General features: G+C 44.4%; 1 protein-coding gene across 9 annotated transcripts in view; it reads right to left on the bottom strand.

Moving 5' to 3' along the window:
- LPP (LIM domain containing preferred translocation partner in lipoma) overlaps nucleotides 1-9,962 on the bottom strand; it is a 745,137-nt gene that overhangs the window by 671,228 nt on the left and 63,947 nt on the right. The window lies entirely within an intron of this gene.

A 9,962-nucleotide genomic window follows, 5' to 3' on the forward strand; every position in this document is an offset into this window, starting at 1 on the left:
AGCCTGCGCGTCCGGAGCCTGTGCTCCGCAACGGGAGAGGCCACAACAGTGAGAGACCCACGTACCTCAAAAAAAAAAAAAGAACTATCAGTATTTTGCTATGGATTCTGCAATATATATTCCAACAGACAAGTATTCCAGGGTAGCTGGTTGTTACAAAATGTGTCTTTCGTAGACACAGGGGAAATCCACATACCAGAAAAATGACTACTCCCATTTTCATTGCTGTCATTTTAAACATTATTGAACCAATCATACAATTGTTTTGTGAATATGATCCCATTCAATCTTCAAATACCTGTACAAGCTCAAAGTTGAGAGAGACCTTAAAAATGACCCACTTCCACCCTTCCAACTGACAGGAGAAGAACCTGGGGGCCAGAGGAGGGAGGTGGCCACCCCAGGAGCGCACCATTAGTGAGTGGCAGGCAGCCCAGGGCTCAAGCCCGGGGCTCGCTCCACTGGACCGAGGTATGGCCACTGTAACAGAAGAGGTCACCGACACTCGCTGGCCAGAGACCTGCCATCAGCCACGCAATCAGCTTCGGAGGAAAACCAGGACTTACATACCCAGACCTCAGAACACCGGCTTCAAAGCTCTTGCATAAACACATGAAAGGATGCTCACCATCACTAATCATTAGAGAAATGCAAATCAAAACTACAATGAGGTATCACCTCACACCAGTCAGAATGGCCATCATCAAAACATCTACAAACAATAAATGCTGGAGAGGGTGTGGAGAAAAGGGAACCCTCTTGCACGGCTGGTGGGAGTGTAAACTGATACAGCCACTATGGAGAACAGCATGGAGGTTCCTCAAAAACTACAAATAGAACTACCATATGACGCAGCAATCCCACTACTGGACATATACCCTGAGAAAACCGTAATTCAAAAAGAGTCATGTACTACAATGTTCACTGCAGCTCTATTTACAATAGCCAGGACATGGAAGCAACCTAAGTGTCCATCAACAGATGAATGGATAAAGAAGATGTGATACATTTTTAACATTAAATTGTTATCAGTCATAAAAAGAATGAAATAATGCCATTTGCAGCAACACGGATGGACTTAGAGATTATCATAGTAAGCAAAGTCAGAAAGACAAATACCATATGATATCACTTATATGTGGAATCCAAAATAAGACACAAATGAACTTATCTATGAAACAGACTCACAGACATAGAGAACAGACTTGTGGTTGCCAAGGCAGAGGTGGGTGGAGGAGGAATGGATTGGGAGTTTGGGATTAGCGGATGCAAATTATTATATGTAGAATGGATAAACAACAAGGTCCTACTATATAGCACAGGGAACTATATTCAATATCCTATGATAAACCATAATAGAAAAGAATATGAAAAAGAATGTATATATGTATAACTGAATTACTTTGCTGTGAATAAAATACTTGAATTAAAAAAAAAACAAACTCTGCGCTTCCACTGCAGGGGGCGCAGTTTCGATCCCTGGTCGGGAACTAAGATCCAGCATGCTCCACAACACGGCCAAAAAAAAGAGAAAAGATGTTTAAAAAAAAAAAAAAAAGTTCTTGCATATAGCCCAACAGCAGAAAGAAACTAAGTTGGGAAAATGGAGTATAATCAAGGTGAGTCCAGCAAAGCAATGTGTTTCCTGAGAGCTAGCGCTCTTGACGGGCATTCGAAATTTCAAAGCCATCTCATTAAAATGAGAGAAAGGCATAATTTCACACTTGTTGAGGGGATGGAATGTGAGGAGTCCAACACTGGCTCTGTGGACAGTGAAATCTCAAAAAGAAATAAATAAATAAAAACAAAAAGACCCCACCTCCAAGCCCCAGGAAACCTAAGCTTCTCCTTGCAGAGGGAGATATCGATCATAACAGCTTCTACAACAGCAGCAAAGGGCAGCTGACTTCCCAGATTTTCAAACTTCACTGAAAGGTAAAGCTCTCCACCTTGGGCCTGGGGCAATGTTTCAGGCACTGGCTAGCTTCTCTCCATGCACAAATGAACACGGTCCCCCTTTTCCATAGTCAACTTTTCTTCTAACAATTTTTTTTCTTCTTTTCCATAAAGAGAACAAGCAGTTCTGCTAAAAAACCACTGTGAAATGATTGAAGTTCTCATGCAAACAAACCATTAGCAGAGTTCAAATGCAATTTAAATTACCAGTTGTTAAAGTGCGCCTCGATTTCTCTGTAAGTTTCCAAGGAGAATTACATACTATACACCATTTAATTGGTTGTTTTCTATTTTTTAACATCCATTTATTCCCCCCCATTTTATTTTCAGAAGTGTCTATAAAAGCTTCCCTTTAAAAAATTATACATTGTTGGATAGATTAAACCCGAAGACTGAAAAGTAGCAGAGAAACAGCTGCAGGATTACGCAGCTCAGCATAAATTGATGGTTTTGACACCACAAGACATGCAGAGTTTTAAAATCTTAGGAGTCACCTGATGGTGCCCTCACTGTTTACAGATGAAGACGCTGAAACCCTGAAAGGGATAGAAAGGCTTGGCCCAAGTCCTCTCACTGGTCAGTGACAGGTGCCAGGTGAGAACTCCCTACCTCCCAGCCCCGTGCTGCCTCTTCCCACTACCACATGTTGGAGGAGATGATGGGAAATGCTCAACAGATTTAATTTCCACCTGTAATTTTTTTCTTAAAGAAAATATGAAGTCATCTTCAAATACATCTCTGACCTCAAAAGTGCAGCTGGCCAATGGCAAATATCTCCCCAAAGGGAGAAAGAGAAGTAAAGGCTGATGAACGAGTATAGTCAAAGGAGCTCCAAATGAGCAGATTCCTGGCAGGAAAAGTCAAGACACTCTTCTAGACTCATTAAACAAGTTATGGGACATAAAGACTGCCGCTTTCCACTGCTTTATCTGGCCCAGAACTTATGGCTGCCCTGGAATGAAGGGATAAAGGCAGGTCTTGTCACTTCTGTAAATGCAAAGGATTTCCAGAGGCCATCACAAGTACAGGGCGAAGTTCAAGGCTTTGCTATGGGACCTGTGTAAATTATTTAACCTCCCTGAGCTCAAGCCTTCCTATCTTCAAAGTGGGGCTAATATCACCTACCCATCAGGGTGTATGTAATCATTTCTTGGGATGCCGTACCCAGCATGCAAAGCACAGAGCCTGCAGGCAGTGTGCATTAATCAACGCTCACCCCCTCATCTTCCAAAGTTTCTATCTACAATTTCTCAGAGCCTATGGTTCTGTGGTTCTAACTTATTAGAACTATAACTGAGTCTTATAAGCCATGTATGCTCACTAGGTCTGCTAGATACTGTGTGTCCCCTGACTGTAAATTCATTTATTTTGTCATCCAAAAAATAAAACAAAATAAAATACATGCCTGAAAACTTACACATCCAAGCATTTTCCACCAAAAGCAAACTCTTTGGAACTGCTATCTAAAAATGTCCTTCGGGGCTTCCCTGGTGGCGCAGTGGTTGCGCGTCCGCCTGCCGATGCAGGGGAACCGGGTTCGTGCCCCGGTCTGGGAGGATCCCACATGCCGCGGAGCGGCTGGGCCCGTGAGCCATGGCCGCTGAGCCTGCGCGTCCGGAGCCTGTGCTCCACGACGGGAGAGGCCACAACAGAGGGAGGCCCGCATACCACAAAAAAATAAATAAATAAATAAATAAAAATGTCCTTCGAATCCAATTGATGAGCTAGACAGTAGTAAAAACCCCAATTTAATGTCCGAGACCTCATTTAAACTGTCCATCAGCCCTATGAAAAAGATTTCCCAATTGTCCACTGAGGAAACTAAGGGTCAGGGAGGTCAAACAACTGTCTAAGATTTGGGGGCTAGTAAATGGTAAAGCCAAGACTTGACCCCAAGTCTTCAAAATCAAGCTCCACGACCTGTGTTTTATTATTTTGCAGTTAAAACTATACTATGGACAGCTATTCTGCTAGAGGCAGAAATATACCTGAAAAAAATTCTTCTGCTATGTTCACATTTTAAAACAAAGTCTGAACTTTCAAACTAAAAAATGTTCACATTAAAAGTAGATAGATCCTTCTTGAACGTCACCTTGCTGTTATGTTCTTTTTTTTAAATTTATTTTATTGAAGTAGAGTTGATTTACAATGTTGTGTTAATTTCTGCTGTACAGAAAAGTGATTCAGATATATGATATATATATGTATGTATAGATGTATATTCTTTTTCATATTCTTTTCCAATATGGTTTATCACAGGATATTAAATACAGTTCCCTGCGCTATACAGTAGGACCTTGTTGTTTATCCATTCTATATATAATTGATTGCATCTGCTACTTCCAAATTTGCAATCCATCCCTCCCCCACCTCCCCTTCCCCTTGGCAACCACAAGTCTGTTCTCTATGTCTGTGAAGCTGTTTCTGTTTTGTAGATAGGTTCATTTGTGTCATATTTTAGATTTCACATGTAAATGATATCATATATTTGTTGTTTTTCTTTCTGACTTACTTCACTTAGCATAGTAATCTCTAGGTCCATCCATGTTGCTGCAAATGGTGTTATTTCATTCTTTTTATGGCTGAGTAGTATTCCATTGTGTATATATAGTACATCTTCTTTATCCATTGATCTGTCAAAGGACTTTTAGGTTGTTTCCATATCTTGGCTATTGTGAATAGTGCTGCTATAAACATAGGGGTACATGTATCTTTTCGAATTATAGTTTTGTCCGGATATACACCCAGGAGTGGGATTGCTGGATCATATAGAGAAAAGGGAACAATCCTACACTGTTGGTGAGAACATAAGTTGGTGCAGCCACTATGAAAAACTGTATGGAGGTTCCTCAAAAAACTAAAAATAGAAGCTGCCATATGATCTTGCTGCTATGTTCTTAAGTGAAATAAAGAGCTCAGAGCCCTGGCACTAAGCAGACGTCTGCCAGGTATGTGAGAAGCAGGCCTGAGAAAGGTTAGCAATGAGCTAATATCAGGGCAACTCAAAAACATTATTCAAATGTCTGGGCTCATGATCAAATGAATCACGGGTAATCCTAGCATGAGCTTCTGAACACCCCCCGGCGCAACTGTTAGCTGCCACGATGTCAGATGCCCTGTATTAAGAGGTGCACAAAACAGGCATCTGCTGGCACCTCCTGTCCTTAAGAAGGCACAGTGTACGGGCCTCGCAGATATAGGCGCTGAGTCAGACATGCCTTAAGCTCTCAAAGAGCTCACAGGTTCAAGAGGGACACACTCGCCCGTGACAAGACAGAAGGAAAAGTGTGCAAAGTACCAGTACGTGCAGTGTCCTTTTGAGGGTCAGGAAGAGCTCTGCTGATGATGCCTTCTAAACTGAGCCTGAAGACCCAAGAGGATTTCCACGTATGAGGAGGAGAGAAATAGGCCCAGAGAACACAGTGTGCTAAGGCCTTAAGGAGATGAGTTCAGGGTGTTCTTCTTGGGGAAAGTGACTAATCTGGTGAGGCCAGGGGCAAAAAACATGGAGGGAAGTGGTGGGACATGAGGCTGGAAAGGAATGCTGTGGCCAGAACATGAAGGACCTTGTGTGCCAGGCTAAAACACTGGCTCTTGAGACTCATGGCTACTGCATTTTGGAAAATGACACAAGAGAAAGTTAGATGGAACTGAATCCCCTTCTATAATCAGTTTCCAAGCACAGCAAGGGTGGGAGTGTCTAAATGAAAGCCTCCTCTGGAGGGACCCCTTCTCTGTGGCCCCACCCAGAGAAGTCAGAGGAGTGGGTGACCCTCAGAGTTGCCCCAAACCCACCCCTCCATTGACACTTTCCTCTAGTCCGGAACACTCACCCACGGAAGACCCAGAAAAGAAACCAAGTCTCGTGTTCCAAACAGGATTTCCATTCTGCCTTTAGGGAAATGTCAGCACTACCCAATTTGATGAGCCAGAAGAACACAGGCTAAACACAAGCTCTAGCCTCTTTTCTGTCACTCAAGAAGCAGGAGCCAGAGGCCTATCCAGCACATATTATGTGTGCTCAAAGCTCCATATCACAGAGCTCCCAGCCAGGCTGGCACCACGTGACTGGGGCCTTGTAATGAGCCTGGACTGAGTGATGCCACCAGTGATGTTACAAGGAAACCTTTCCCTTAAAGGAGACTTTGTGGCAGGTCCCATATGTCAAAGGCACAGGCAAGATGTGACCCTTCCTGCCCTTAAAGAGCTCCCAGTCTAGAAACAGAGATAAAACATAAAGTAGGTGATGGCAGGTGCCATAGAAGAAGCACAGATAACAGTACAAATCTTCATAACAACCTGTGGGTTGGTGTGATTATTTGTACCCACTTGACAGATGAGGCAACTCATCAGGTTAACTGACCTAACAAATCACACAGCTAGGAAGCATCACAGCCAAAACTCAAATCCAGAGCCCATGCCTGTAAGCACCATACAGTTTTACTTTATTGCCTCCTGGCCCACTGTGTTGTGAGTTAGCAGAATAGAGAGATGGCTTCTAGGGGAGTATGGATGGTAGGGAACGGATGGTGATCAGAGGTTACTTCATTCAGAAGGTGGCATCTGTGCAGAAGTTTACAGGAGGAGCAGGAGTTCTAGGGATGAAGACGGAAGAGGTCATCTCAGGCAAAAAGAACAGCATGAGTTACAGCATGAAGGTGAAAAAATGAGTGAGCGGGAACATCAAGGGTGTTCACAATGGATAGGTACTGCTGTCTGGTTATGATGAGCCCTGGGTAGCAGGGGCAGGAGTTTTTACTTAAATGCCAAAAATACTAGGAAAATGTTATGAATAACAAAATAAGTGAATTTAAAGTCAGGGAAATACCGCTGAATATACTAGGAAAATAATAAATGTTTCAAAGCAGGACTGTGGCATGCTCTCAGCTTTCCTTGGGATTCTGCTTCAGTGCTAAGACCATGCACTAACCTTTCAGGACCTGGGCCAGAGTCAGGAGTAAAGGGCCTTCAGGTCCTTTCAGGTCAATGTACAGCGGGACACTGGACCCTCTGGAGGTTAGGACTTCTATACCTATCTCATGGATCCTGACCACCTCGAGAAGAGTTCCTACAGATAACTAAATGAATTCCAGGCCCTCGCTGGAGCATAAGTACCCCCCAGTTGGTAAAAAGAGCATGGAGTACAGGACGGGAGTTATAAAATCAAAAGACCTTACACTTGATTCTCGGATTCTCCACTAATTAACTATGGAATGCTGAGCAAGTCACTTCCTTTTAACTAAGGCACAGTTTCCTCAGTTGTAAAATGGAAACGATCATACTTACATAGCTAGGTTCTTGTGAGCATTAACAAGGAATCTGTGAGATTAAATATAAGGATATGTGTTTCTACATGTGGGGTGACATGTTTAGAATAGATGCTCCCCCTGAAAGCCACCACATTGTTAGAAATAGTATAAAAACTGCCCAATCCTCCTGGTGAAGTATCTAAATCTGGAATTGTCAATTTTCCCCCTGTTGAAAATTGAGCTATACTCCCCAGGCAAAGTCATTACATCTTTTTGTGCCAAATTGTTTTCATCTTTTAAATGACCCAGTAATCCCACTTTGGGCAATATACATAAGGGAATAATCCAAAAGGAAAAAAAGAAGGCAATTTGTTCAGAGATGTTATTCATAGTGCTATTTCTAGCTCCTTATATATCCCTCTATTATAGCACTTATCTCACTGTGCTGTAATTATCCACTCCCATACGCCTCCAAATTATCTTTGAATCCATCCCCAGCACCTAGCACAATGCCTGGCATACAGTAAGAACCCAATAAATGTTTGTTGACTAAATGAATGGGTAATATACGAGAGAAATTTTAAAAGAAATACAAGTGAGCAAAAACAAAACATTGTTTTTAAGAGACGATGCTAAAAGAGTGTAAAAAAAAACCAGAAAACAAAACAACACTGGCAACTATAGACTGCAAACTATTTGAAGAGGAGTTTGTGAAGAAGCCTCAGGAGTGAATTTCAGATGATTTCGTCTATAATCTCTGAGCATCTCCAGGCTTAGGCCAAGTGCAGTATAAGATCGCCGTGAGACAACCTGGGAAAAGAGGTCACATGCTAGGTCACTTTGGCCTGGTGGCCAGAGCACGAGGCTGCGTCAGGAATCTTGGATTCCCAGACTGACTCAGCCACTACCTAACACTGACTAATCACCTAACTTCTCTGAGACCAGATTCTCCATTGAAAATTGGAGTACTTACAGGGAAGTCCAGCCCATTAAAAGGAATTACAGGGAGCAGGGCAAGGGCCAGCAAGTGTGAATTCAAATGTAAATAAAAGAGGAGGGCTGAGGGGTACCCTTGGACCAGGGTCCCCAAGGCAAGATGGGGCTTTGAAGCCCCAGCTCTTCCGGGCCCCCACTGAGCCTTCTAAATCCATCTGACAGGGTGGCTGAAGGCGCCTCACCACAGAGTTTACCGGAGGCAGGCGTCTCTGCAAGAACAGAGGACACATCAAGGAAAAATGGTATGTTAAATATGGCCCATGAAGTCAACATCACTCTGATGTTCTGTATTCTTGGTGGGAAAGAATGCTTTATACAAATACCCAGAAAGAGCAAAGCAAGCGGCATGTTCTGCGGGGCTCATCGTGGGGCGTTCCAGCAGCTCTCAGCCAGGAAGTCAGAGGCAGGAAGCCACTGCCCTCCGGTCCTTGCCCAGAAGCTCAAGGCTAGAAACTAAAGCGGGGAGCACTCAGAGTCCTTAGTCCAAACAAGCTGCAAGTCTGTGCACTCCACTCCACATCCATCGGGGTCTCTCAGATTGCTGCCCACTTGAGCTTGACATTTCTCTGGAGGAAACTGCACCCGACATCCTACAGAGTTACACAATTCCACCAAAGCATGTCATGAACCCATCCCCTTCTCTCTGGTTCCACCTCGACTACCCTAATCACTGTGACTACGACCTTTCACCTGGATTATGGCTTGCTTCTACTCCTTGCAAGGCGTTTCCCCCACAGAAGTCAGAATGATGCTGGTAAACGTAACTCAGATGCTTGCCATCACACCTCAACTCAGCTCCAAGCCCCTTCTCAAGCTCACTGACACCTACCAGCCACTGCCTTGCCCTCATCTCATGCTTCTCCCCCAGCAGTCCACTACCTTCTGGCACACTGGTCTCCTCTGTTCCTCAAACACAGACTCATTCCCACTCCACAGCCCTGGCACTGGCCTTGCCCTCTGCCTACAATGCTCCCTGCCCAACCCTGACTTTCCCATGGCTGGCTCCTTGTCATTCAGAGCTCAGCTTAAACATCACTTCCTGGCCTCTTCCTCATTCCCTCACGGGCAGAGCACCCTCTGTGAACCCTCCTAAGTGTTACTTATTATTCTCTGCTGTTTACATGTTCATCTATTATCCGCCTCCTCCACACAACCCTACTAGAATGTAAGTTCCAAGGGATCATTGTTTTGTGTGTCTTTTTCTTCACTCTAAACCCAATACTGGATCAGCGCCCAGAGCAGTAAGAGGCACATAATTGGGAATCCAATAAAGACTTAATGAAATTAGATGAATGCATGCCACAGATGACAGAGGCCTCAAAGGCTGCTTCAAGGCAAGTAGCCCAGCACTGCGGCTAACATCCTGGGCTTCAGAGTCAGACGCGGATCACTGATGTTTGCACTCAGGAACTGTAGGAGTTCAGGGAAGTTTTCCCACTTCTCTAGGCCTTAATTTATCTCAACTAAAAAGGAGACAACAGGACTTCCCTGGTGGCGCAGTGGTTAAGAATCCGCCTGCCAAAGCAGGGGACACGGGTTCGAGCCCTGGTCCGGGAAGATCCCACACGCCGCGGAGCAACTAAGCCCGTGCACCACAACTACTGAGCCTGCGCTCTAGAGCCCGCGAGCCACAACTACTGAGCCCATGTGCCACAACTACTGAAACCTGCGCGCCTAGAGCCCAAGTTCCGCAACAAGAGAAGCCACCGCAATGAGAAGCCTGCGCACCGCAACCACGAGTAGCCCCCCCTCGCGGCAACT

Source organism: Physeter macrocephalus, chromosome 1 (genome assembly GCF_002837175.3).
Source record: "Physeter macrocephalus isolate SW-GA chromosome 1, ASM283717v5, whole genome shotgun sequence".
Taxonomy (NCBI): Eukaryota; Metazoa; Chordata; class Mammalia; order Artiodactyla; family Physeteridae; genus Physeter; species Physeter macrocephalus.